This window comes from Siniperca chuatsi, linkage group LG6 (assembly GCF_020085105.1).
Source record: "Siniperca chuatsi isolate FFG_IHB_CAS linkage group LG6, ASM2008510v1, whole genome shotgun sequence".
Lineage (NCBI taxonomy): Eukaryota > Metazoa > Chordata > Actinopteri > Centrarchiformes > Sinipercidae > Siniperca > Siniperca chuatsi.
Genome location: NC_058047.1, coordinates 31,076,179 through 31,085,719, shown reverse-complemented (window position 1 = coordinate 31,085,719; position 9,541 = coordinate 31,076,179). Strand labels below are relative to the sequence as shown.

At 40.9% G+C, this 9,541-nt stretch overlaps 1 long non-coding RNA gene across 1 annotated transcript in view; it reads right to left on the bottom strand.

Annotated features, from left to right (window-relative positions):
• Positions 1–37: 37 nt before the first annotated feature.
• The window catches only part of LOC122877257, a 13,389-nt gene continuing 3,885 nt past the window's right edge, over positions 38–9,541 (bottom strand). The window contains exons 2-3 of the long non-coding RNA XR_006378213.1: positions 9,092–9,197; positions 38–535 (exon numbers count right to left, since the gene is read on the bottom strand). This is a non-coding gene — a long non-coding RNA (uncharacterized LOC122877257). The remainder of the gene's footprint in view (positions 536–9,091; positions 9,198–9,541) is intronic.

Below are 9,541 nucleotides of genomic sequence, written 5' to 3'. Positions count from 1 at the left end.
ATGTATACGTCAAAATGTGGTGCAGTTGCACATGTGCCCAGGTCACTGTGTTGGATGTAGAAGAGAAGTGTCAATGCTACAATAAGAGCTGATTCTCAAATGTCTGTGACTCAGCTGATTGTTGGATGTTTGACGGTTTAGTTTCCCTACAGCCATCTGAAAGCAGCTAGATAGATATGTACATTTCATCTTGCACATTTTAATAGCACAATGCACAGAAATCCCAGTACATTCAAGTACTCCATGGTGGTGCCAATGTAAGAAAGAAGCACACATTCTTCAATGATTTTTAATATTAGATGCAAATGTTAAAGCCATATCATTTTTAATTTTTACTGCACAAGTCCATCCAACACAGATCATTCAACAATACAAATACTCCAAAAGAAAAACAATTCTAGAATAATTTATGGGTAGCGGCTGTGGTTCAGAAGGAAGAACAGGTTCCATTAATTGCAGAGTTTGTGTTTCAATCTCCGCCTCCTCCTGTCCAGATGTCAAAGTGCCCTTGAGCAAGGTGCTGAACCCCAAGTTGCTTCCGTGTGTGAGAGAGAGAGAGAGAGAGAGAGAACCATCATCAGTGTCTGAATAAAATTGGAATGTTAAGTCCCAGCACCCTTTGCGTTTCATTGGCAGTTGCACCTGCCCAACTTTTAATGTTTAAGTCCTGTGCACTCGGGGGCAAACCACATTTAAATAATAAAATAAATAAAAACTTTATTTATAGAGCACTTATCAAAACAAAGTGCTTCACAGAGAGAAATAAAATACCACAGTGATAAAATATAAAATACATAAAAACAATAAAATAAACAGACAGCTCAGGTAAAATCAGGATCTGCTTTCCGATAAAAATGTGTTTTGAGAAGAGACTTAAACGAAGACACTGACTCAGACAACCTAATTTCTTCGGGCAAGTTGTTCCAGAGCCTTGTGGCCCTGATGGCAAAAGCTCTGTCCCCCTTAGTTTTCATCCTGGTCTCAGGAACAGACAGAAGACCCCTGCCCGACGATTTCAAACTACGTGATGGTTCATAAGGGATTAAAAGGTCTAAAATATAAGCTGGAACCAGGCCATGAAGAGCCTTAAAAGTAAACAATAAGATCTTAAAATCAATCCTAAAACAAACAGGGAGCCAATGTAAAGAAGCTAAAACAGGTGTGATGTGATCGTACCTTTTGGTTCTGGTTAAAAGTTTTTTGATTATGACAAGTGAACAGAGTGTTACAATAATCAAGGCGTGAGGAGATAAAAGCATGTACAACAGTTTCTGCATCACAAAAAATTTAAATAGGTCGGATTTTCGCAATATTTCTGAGGTGATAAAAACATGATTGGACAAGCTTAGTGATATGTTGCTTAAAACATAAATTGCTATCAAGTAGGACACCAAGATTTCTGCAACAGGTTTGATATGTTGTGACAGGTAGCCAGTAGATAGCAGTATTTGTTTAGTGATGTGTTGGGGCCCAATAACAAGGATTTCAGTTTTATTTGAGTTGAGCTGTAGAAAAGTTATCGACATCCATTTTTTTATGTCAGACAGGCAGTCCTGCAGAGAACTCAGCGTATTAAGGTCAGTGGACTTGACAGGGAGGTACAATTGTGTGTCATCCGCATAACAATGAAAAGAAATACCATGTCTGCGGATGACACCTCAACCAAGGGAAGCATGTATAAGGAGAACAGCAGGAAGAGCATTAGAAGAGTCATCAACATGAATATTAAAATCACCACAAAGAACAATTCTATCATAATCTAAAACAAGACTGGATAAAAACTCGGAGTTCCAACAAGAAGGAACCAGCTGGTTTAGGGGGGCAATAAATAATAGCAAATATGACCAGGAGTGGGCCACCAAGTTTAAACATGAGCCCTTCAAAGGAGAAAGAAATCATTGCAAGCTATGAGGTTATATAGGACTGTTACGGCGAGGGGGTGGCGTCCTTCCATGCAGAGGTGTTCTCTGCTGTCTCTGGACTAATGAGACCTGCAGAGCTTCTCCTGATCACTGCCTCTTTCAGTAACTTGCGGCAAGAGGAGGAGGAAGACTTGACCGTTGGAAAATGGTCCTCCGGTGGAGGAAAGTCCTGCGTATCCAGGATGTCAAACCTATTGGCCAGCAGGAGGTCACCATGTCTTTCCTTGCAGGCTATAGTCCAGTGCCTTGGTTGACGTGGAGTCGAACTCACGGGAGCCTTCTCACCACCCCCGCCGGCGAATGGCTGTGCATCCACTGGGGCTCGGCAAGGAGTAGAAATGGCCGTTGATTTCACTGTGTCAGCCGAACCAGTGGGCCTAACCTATTATTACTTGGTAGGATTTGGAACAGTTGAAGATTGACTGCACCAAGTCTAATAATCCTGTTTGCACACCCAAGTAGTGGTGATAACATGCTCTCTCCACAGCCTGTGCAGCACGGGGGATATCTAATCCAACCCACCCTCAACGGGGTTAAAGGTATATGGCCCAGGTTATGCTCAAAACGAACTATAACTAGAAGTGTTGTCTGGCCACGTCAGAAATCAAAAGTGTATATAGCTGTTCCAAACGGCCACACTTGAAGTCGAGGCCAGCCGTCATAGAGAGGGGTAGATGCGATAATCTTTTAAATATGACAGTGAATGTTCACACAGTCTCTCCTGTAAGGAATTGATAGTGTTGCACTCCTTTATACGCATCAAGTAGTTTTGTAATGAATGAAAAAAGAGAGATCAAACCCTGCTTACTTTCTCACCTCCGTACAGCTGGCCAAACATCGTGTGAAGTGGGTGTTAATGTCGGATTATCGATTTTCGCAAGGTTAAAGACATTGTCAGAGACATCTGACCTGGCCATTGTCAAGCAATCCCGATGCAGTTGTTCAGTATATTTTGACAGCTTGAGTTAATATTGATGAAGATATTTTGGTATCACTTTCTAACAAAGTACTCTAAAACTAAGTCGTAACTAATAACTTTATTAATTGTTAATATATAATTTACTACTTCTCTTCAAATCACTTGTGATCCTTTAATAAAAACAACGCTGTCATCTCCGAGGCTGTGTCCTGTCTTGCTGTTCTGTACGGAGCCCCCTAAAGGTCTTGGCGAGAATTCTTTGGAGGACTACTTTAGCATTCCCTCGCAATATGTTTTGCGTTACCTCAAAATAAATTTTGCGTTCTCTCACACTACTTCTTCCATTCCTTCTAGGTGGTATGTCTATATTGAATGGAAGGTAGTGTGGAGATTCTCAAGTTAATGCATATAGCATTTTTTATGCACACCTCACCTTATATGATGTCCACTGCAAAGAAGTTAGATTAACTTGTATGTAAACTTACAGTGGTGTGAAAAAGTGTTTGCCCCCTTCCTGATTTCTTATTTTTTTACATGTTTGTCACACTTAAATGTTACAGATCATCAAACAAATTTAAATATTAGTCAAAGATAACACAAGTAAACACAAAATGCAGTTTTTAAATGAAGGTTGTTATTATTAAGGGAAAACAAAATCCAAACCTACATGGCCCTGTGTGAAATAGTGATTGCCCCTTAAACTTAATAACTGGTTGGGCAACCCTTTGCAGCAACAACTGCAATCAAGCGTTTGCGATAACTTGCAATGAGTCTTTTACAGCACTGTGGAGGAATTTTGGCCCACTCATCTTTGCAGAATTGTTGTAATTCAGCCACATTGGAGGGTTTTCGAGCATGAACTGCCTTTTTAAGGTCATGCCACAGCATCTCAATAGGATTCAGGTCAGGACTTTGACTAGGCCACTCCAAAGTCTTCATTTTGTTCTTCTTCAGCCATTCAGAGGTGGACTTGCTGGTGTGTTTTGGATCATCGTCCTGCTGTAGAACCCAAGTTCGCTTCAGCTTGAGGTCATGAACAGATGGTCGGACATTCTCCTTCAGGAATTTTTGGTAGACAGCAGAATTCATGGTTCCATTTATCACAGCAAGTCTTCCAGGTCCTGAAGCAGCAAAATAGCCCCAGACCATTACACTACCACCACCATATTTTACTGTTGGTGTGATGTTCTTTTTCTGAAATGCGGTGTTACTTTTACACCAGATGTAATGGGACACACACCTTCCAAAAAGTTCCACTTTTGTCTCGTCTGTCCACAGAGTATTTTCCCAAAAGTCTTGGGGATCATCAAGATGTTTTCTGGCAAAAATGAGAAGAGCCTCAATGTTCTTTTTGCTCAGCAGTGGTTTTCGTCTTGGAACTCTGCCATGCAGGCCATTTTTGCCCAGTCTCTTTCTTATGGTGGAGTCATGAACACTGACAACTGAGGCAAGTGAGGCCTGCAGTTCTTTGGATGCTGTTGTGGGGTCTTTTGTGTCCTCTTGGATGAGTTGTCGCTGAGCTCTTGGGATAATTTTTGTCGGCTGGCCACTCCTGGGAAGGTTTACCACTGTTCCATGTTTTCGCCATTTGTGGATAATGGCTCTCACTGTGGTTCGCTGGAGTCCCAAAGCTTTAGAAATGTCTTTATAACCTTTTCCAGACTGATAGATCAAATTACTTTCTTTCTCATTTGTTGCTGAATTTCTTTGGATCTCGGCATGATGTCTAGCTTTTGAAGATCTACTTCACTTTGTCAGGCAGGTCCTATTTAAATTATTTCTTGATTGAGAACAGGTGTGGCAGTAATCAGGCCTGGGTGTGGCTAGAGAAATTTAACTCATGTGTGATCAGGAAGGGGGCAAACACTGAAATCAGGAAGGGGGCAAACACTTTTTCACAACACTGTATATAGTGTATGGAAGTAGCTAATGAGCGAGCCATCTCGCTTCCTTCTCATCTCTGTTGAGAGTTCCACATGCGCAGTACCGATCGTGCTGGCCAATCATATCTTTCACAAATAAACGTTTTCTCATGTGAGTTCCAACCACGCTTAGTAGCTTTTCAAAACATCTAGCTATTGACAGTCACAAGTAGGGAAGTGCTCTACTGAAAATATGTCTCTGTCAACCCTAAAACATATATTTGACAATGAAAACTGTCAGTTTAACCTGCCATCTCCAAATGCCTGCTATTTTTCCTTACATTCATTTGCATTTGTTTAAAATTTGTCATTACCAAAACTAAAAATCAGGTTTTAAATAGGCTGCTGAAAATGTCTGGCCCATCTAAATTTCCTGGTTTTAAAATCTGGACCAATTGAATTTGTAATTGAATATCCCTGGAGTAGGGTATCTCTGCAGACTAGAGACTTTGAATGGGAGGGGTAACTCTCAATCATTTTTTTAATTTGGCCAATCAGAGGCTTAAAATCCACTGTCAGTCAAAAACTAATTTCACCAATACGCCGCCTGAACCAGTTGTCAATCACTTTTTAATTTGACTAATCATCTTTCTCATAAACAAAGGGGAAGGTTTGACACAAAGAAACAAACTTAACGCTACCTTGTTTCTCAATGTTAGATCCGAAGTTTTCAGCTCAGGTCAAAGGACAGCAAGGTTTTGAATCAACATTTTAAAGTGGAAGTAGACAGCTTTTGATCATAACAGAATATAGTAACTTTCACCACTGCTCATTTTAGAAATCACACATCGCAAGTTTTGTTGGAAAGCTAGACGCAGGCGGATAATAAGCTATCACAGGCTGTATGCAGTAATGTTAGCTAACTTGCTAATCTCTGTTTGAAATTATAGTAGTAAGCTCGCTAGAAAAGCAGTGGAAACCAGTAGTGCCCTTGCCTTAACAAAGTTGGAACAAACTTTTAAATTAGGCCTTGTAGATTTAATATGAGTGAAGATTCAGCAACTGGATTGCTTATTTCTCATCTCACATTTGTTCAGAAACAGGTTTTGGTGGACTGCTAAGGTGAAATAAGTGAAAGTTTATGTAGCCAACTTCATACAACGGAACCCTACTACGCATGCTCAAACCCCATTGGCTCACAGAACTAGTGGCCTCAGGAGGGAGGACTGCAGTTGTACCCTTCTCTGCCCACAATCCTGGGAAAATGAAAGCTTGCTAGCTAATGCTGGAAGCCAGAAACAAACATCTATGATCCATTATCCTAAGTTAAGCTAGATGAAAAGTTGTCTGTACAAAACAAATGATGGCTGGAGCGTGAGTTGTTTGTGTGCCCCCCTTATAATACTGTAAAGTGATTCGCTGAATTAAAAAGTGACTGACAACTGGTTCTTCTTCTTTCACAATAACCTGAATACTTTCAGTTTTAGATCTGATCACATATGTTGCATTTATCACTCCTGCTATAAAGGTCACCAATTTCTTTTTCTCTTTCCATGCATTCTTCTGATCTTGCTGTTCTTTTGCTGCCACTTGTTCTCGGTTATGTCCACCACCCTTATTCTGATTTTTTTGTCCTGCCAACCTAACTGCCTCAATATATGAGACTTTTTCCTTCACCCTTATCTGTTGCACCTCCACACTTCACACCCCCAATAAGCTATGCTATGATTACCTCTACAATTATATCACTTTGGACTCACTCCCTCACCACACCTAGCACACCTTCTCTTTCCTTTGCATACTTTGGCCACATGCCCAAACTCCTGACAGTTGAAACACTTCATAGGTTTTGGTGTGTATTCACTTACATTATATCTCAGAAATCCAAAATATACTTCCTTTTGAAGCACCTTTTCCTCAAACTCTATCAAGATGGTTTCAGTATCCTTTTTCTCCACTCCCCTTGTAATTCTTTTCATACTCTTTACTGAACTATTCCTCACCCTCAGGTTCTCCACTTCACTCATATTATACGCTGACAGGAACCCCAGAAATCACCCCCTTGCGACCATTGAACCTCTGTTCTCCAAATCTTACAACCCTGGATACGTTGACTTTCCCAACACTAGTCATCTTCTATGCCTTTTCTACCTGCACTTAATTTCATCCTATTAGCAAGATTCCATCTCCTAAATCTCTCGCATGTTTCACCTCATGATTTTTGTTAGCTTAAGTGGATTGACTTTCTTTACTCCCCCTTCCCCTCAAATCTTACCACTACATTAAGCAATCCTGCCTTCTGGTCCTTTTCCTCATCTTCTTTTCCCTCCCTTTTCCGATCCACCTACGCTAGATGCAGCTTTTTTCTTTCTTTTCCATCTATTCCACTCATTCTCCCTCCTCTCATCTTCCTTGCTAAACTCCATGTTGTTGTTGTCACCCTCAGTCTCCTTCCTGCCATACTGTCAGAGTTTGCAAGGAACAATGTATGAATACTGTTCCGGGCCTATACAGGCCTTCGGCCAATATTCTTACAAAATGTTCCCTACAAAACCCAGTCCTATCCTATTATCAAGTCCCGATGTCCGCAAATCAAAAGTCACTGTCATTTAATCAGAAGATAAACTCAAACCAAATCAAAGCCAGCGTAACGTACAACAATTCAAACCTTCCACATCTGCGCCTACCCAAGCTCCTTCACCATGTACTCCTCTCCGGACTTCTGCTTCCTCCCTTGACAACTGGTTCAGGCGGCGTATTGGTGAAATTAGTTTTTGACTGACAGAGGAAACAGTAATATCCAGGCTACGTTTTGGTCACACAGGATTAAACAGTACATTATTTAAAATAGGAAAACATAATACAGTAAGATGTACATTCTGTGATCAAGAAAAAACTGTAGAACATGTTATGATTCACTGTCCAAATAGGATGCTGAGAGAAGGGAACTGACACTGAAACTTACAGAAATAAAGATGAGGTTTGACATACGCAATCCTTTACAAAGAAGTTCTAGAGAGAAGTATCTATTGTTGTTTCAGTATCTTAGGAGAACAAACTTGATAGAGAGAATATAACTATGGTGTGTTTTTTGATTGATTTTTCTCATTTTATTTTCTTTAATTTCATAATCAGTGAATGTATAGTTAGAGTTCCGATCCACACTCCATTCCAGTTGGTGGCGGTAATGCACCATAACGTTGATTGCCAACTGCCTTAAAACTTTACGAAGAAGAAGAAAAAGAAGATACAGATACCCCTACTAGTCGAGTCAGTACTGCTACAGTTCAATGATGAGGTGCTTCCAATGAAAAAGAAATGGCAGGAGGTAAAGGTAGACATTACTATAGTATCCGAAAGAAAGGAGGATAAATGAGGGAAACCAGTAGTGCAAAAAAAGAAGACATTATCTCGAGAATGAGGCATACTGGTCTTAATAGTACACTGAAGATAACTGGTAAACATGGGACTGGTATGTGTGAGTACTGTAACATACAGGAAACAGTAGAACATGTAATTATCAATTGTCCTAGGTACGTGCAGGAAAGACAGATACTAAAAAAACAAACTGGAAAGAGATCACATCAAGTTTGGAATAAAGGAGTTACTTCAACTGAACTCAGTGCATGTGGGGTACAGGGCAATATTTAGTTTTTTGGAAAAGACAGAACTTAGAAGAAGAATACAGGGTCGGCATAAGACCATTCTGATCCACACCAAAAGCTGTTTGCCAACCGCCATAAAACAGAATAAGAAGATGATGATAAACTGGTTTGTGACTGGATCGGGATGGCAACAGAGGTAGAAAATGATGAAGACGATATGGAGTTTGATGACTGGACTCTGGTTTCTAGAGGAAGAGGGAGAGATAAAGCAAAGATGAGACAAGAAGAGGAGGTCAGGGCGTCTGCCATTCAGAGCAGTAAAAGAAGCTTAGAGGAGAGCAGTTCTGATGAGGGTAACCGGGTTGTTCGCAGGAAGGTGCAGAGAGAGGAATCTAAAATAATACTTAAATTCAGGAGGCAAGATGAGCAGGTGAATATAAGCCCAATAGCGTTATCTAGGGAGCTGAAAAAGAAGTTAGGAGAAGCAGAAATGGCCAAGATTCTTCGAGACAGGAACCCGCTGATAAAATGTAGAGATGAAGAACAGAGAAACAAAGCTTTGCAGGTTGAAAGTATTTGCAAAAGAACAGTGTGTGAAAGAAGGGTTCTGGGGGAGATTAAAGTTTCCCGGGGAGTGATAACAGGCATTCCCACAAGATCTGGAGAAACTCAAACGAAGTCTTCATGGAGGCGAGGTGAGGAGACTAGAGAGGTTGTTAAAGACAATCAGCGGTGAGAGAGGAGAAGGTTTGTCAGTGCTTGTAGAGTTCCAGAACCTGGTACCTCCGGGTGAAATAAAGATAGGCTGGATGACCTTCCCAGTCAGGGCTCATGTTCCTCTTCCGCTTCGGTGTTACAAATGCCAGAGGTATGGGCAAGTAGCGATGGTCTGCAAAGGGAAACAAAGGTGTGCCACATGAGGAGGGGATCACAGATTTAGGGAATGTGGAGATAATGTACAGGCTAAATGTGGTAACTGTGGCGGCCAACACAGTGTGGCATTTGGGGGCTGTGAAGTCAGGAAAATTCAACAAGTAAAAACAGTAACAACACAAGTTATGCTGAAGCAGTGAAGACGGTGCAAAGACAAAAGGGAATGGAAGAAACAGACAAAAGCAGTCAAAACTCAAGACCAGAAGGAGGTCGAAGAGGGCGAACTACTGAACTGACAGCAGATAAGCTGGTTGTGTTCATTGCTCATGTAATCAACTGTGCAGATCAAGTTAAACACAA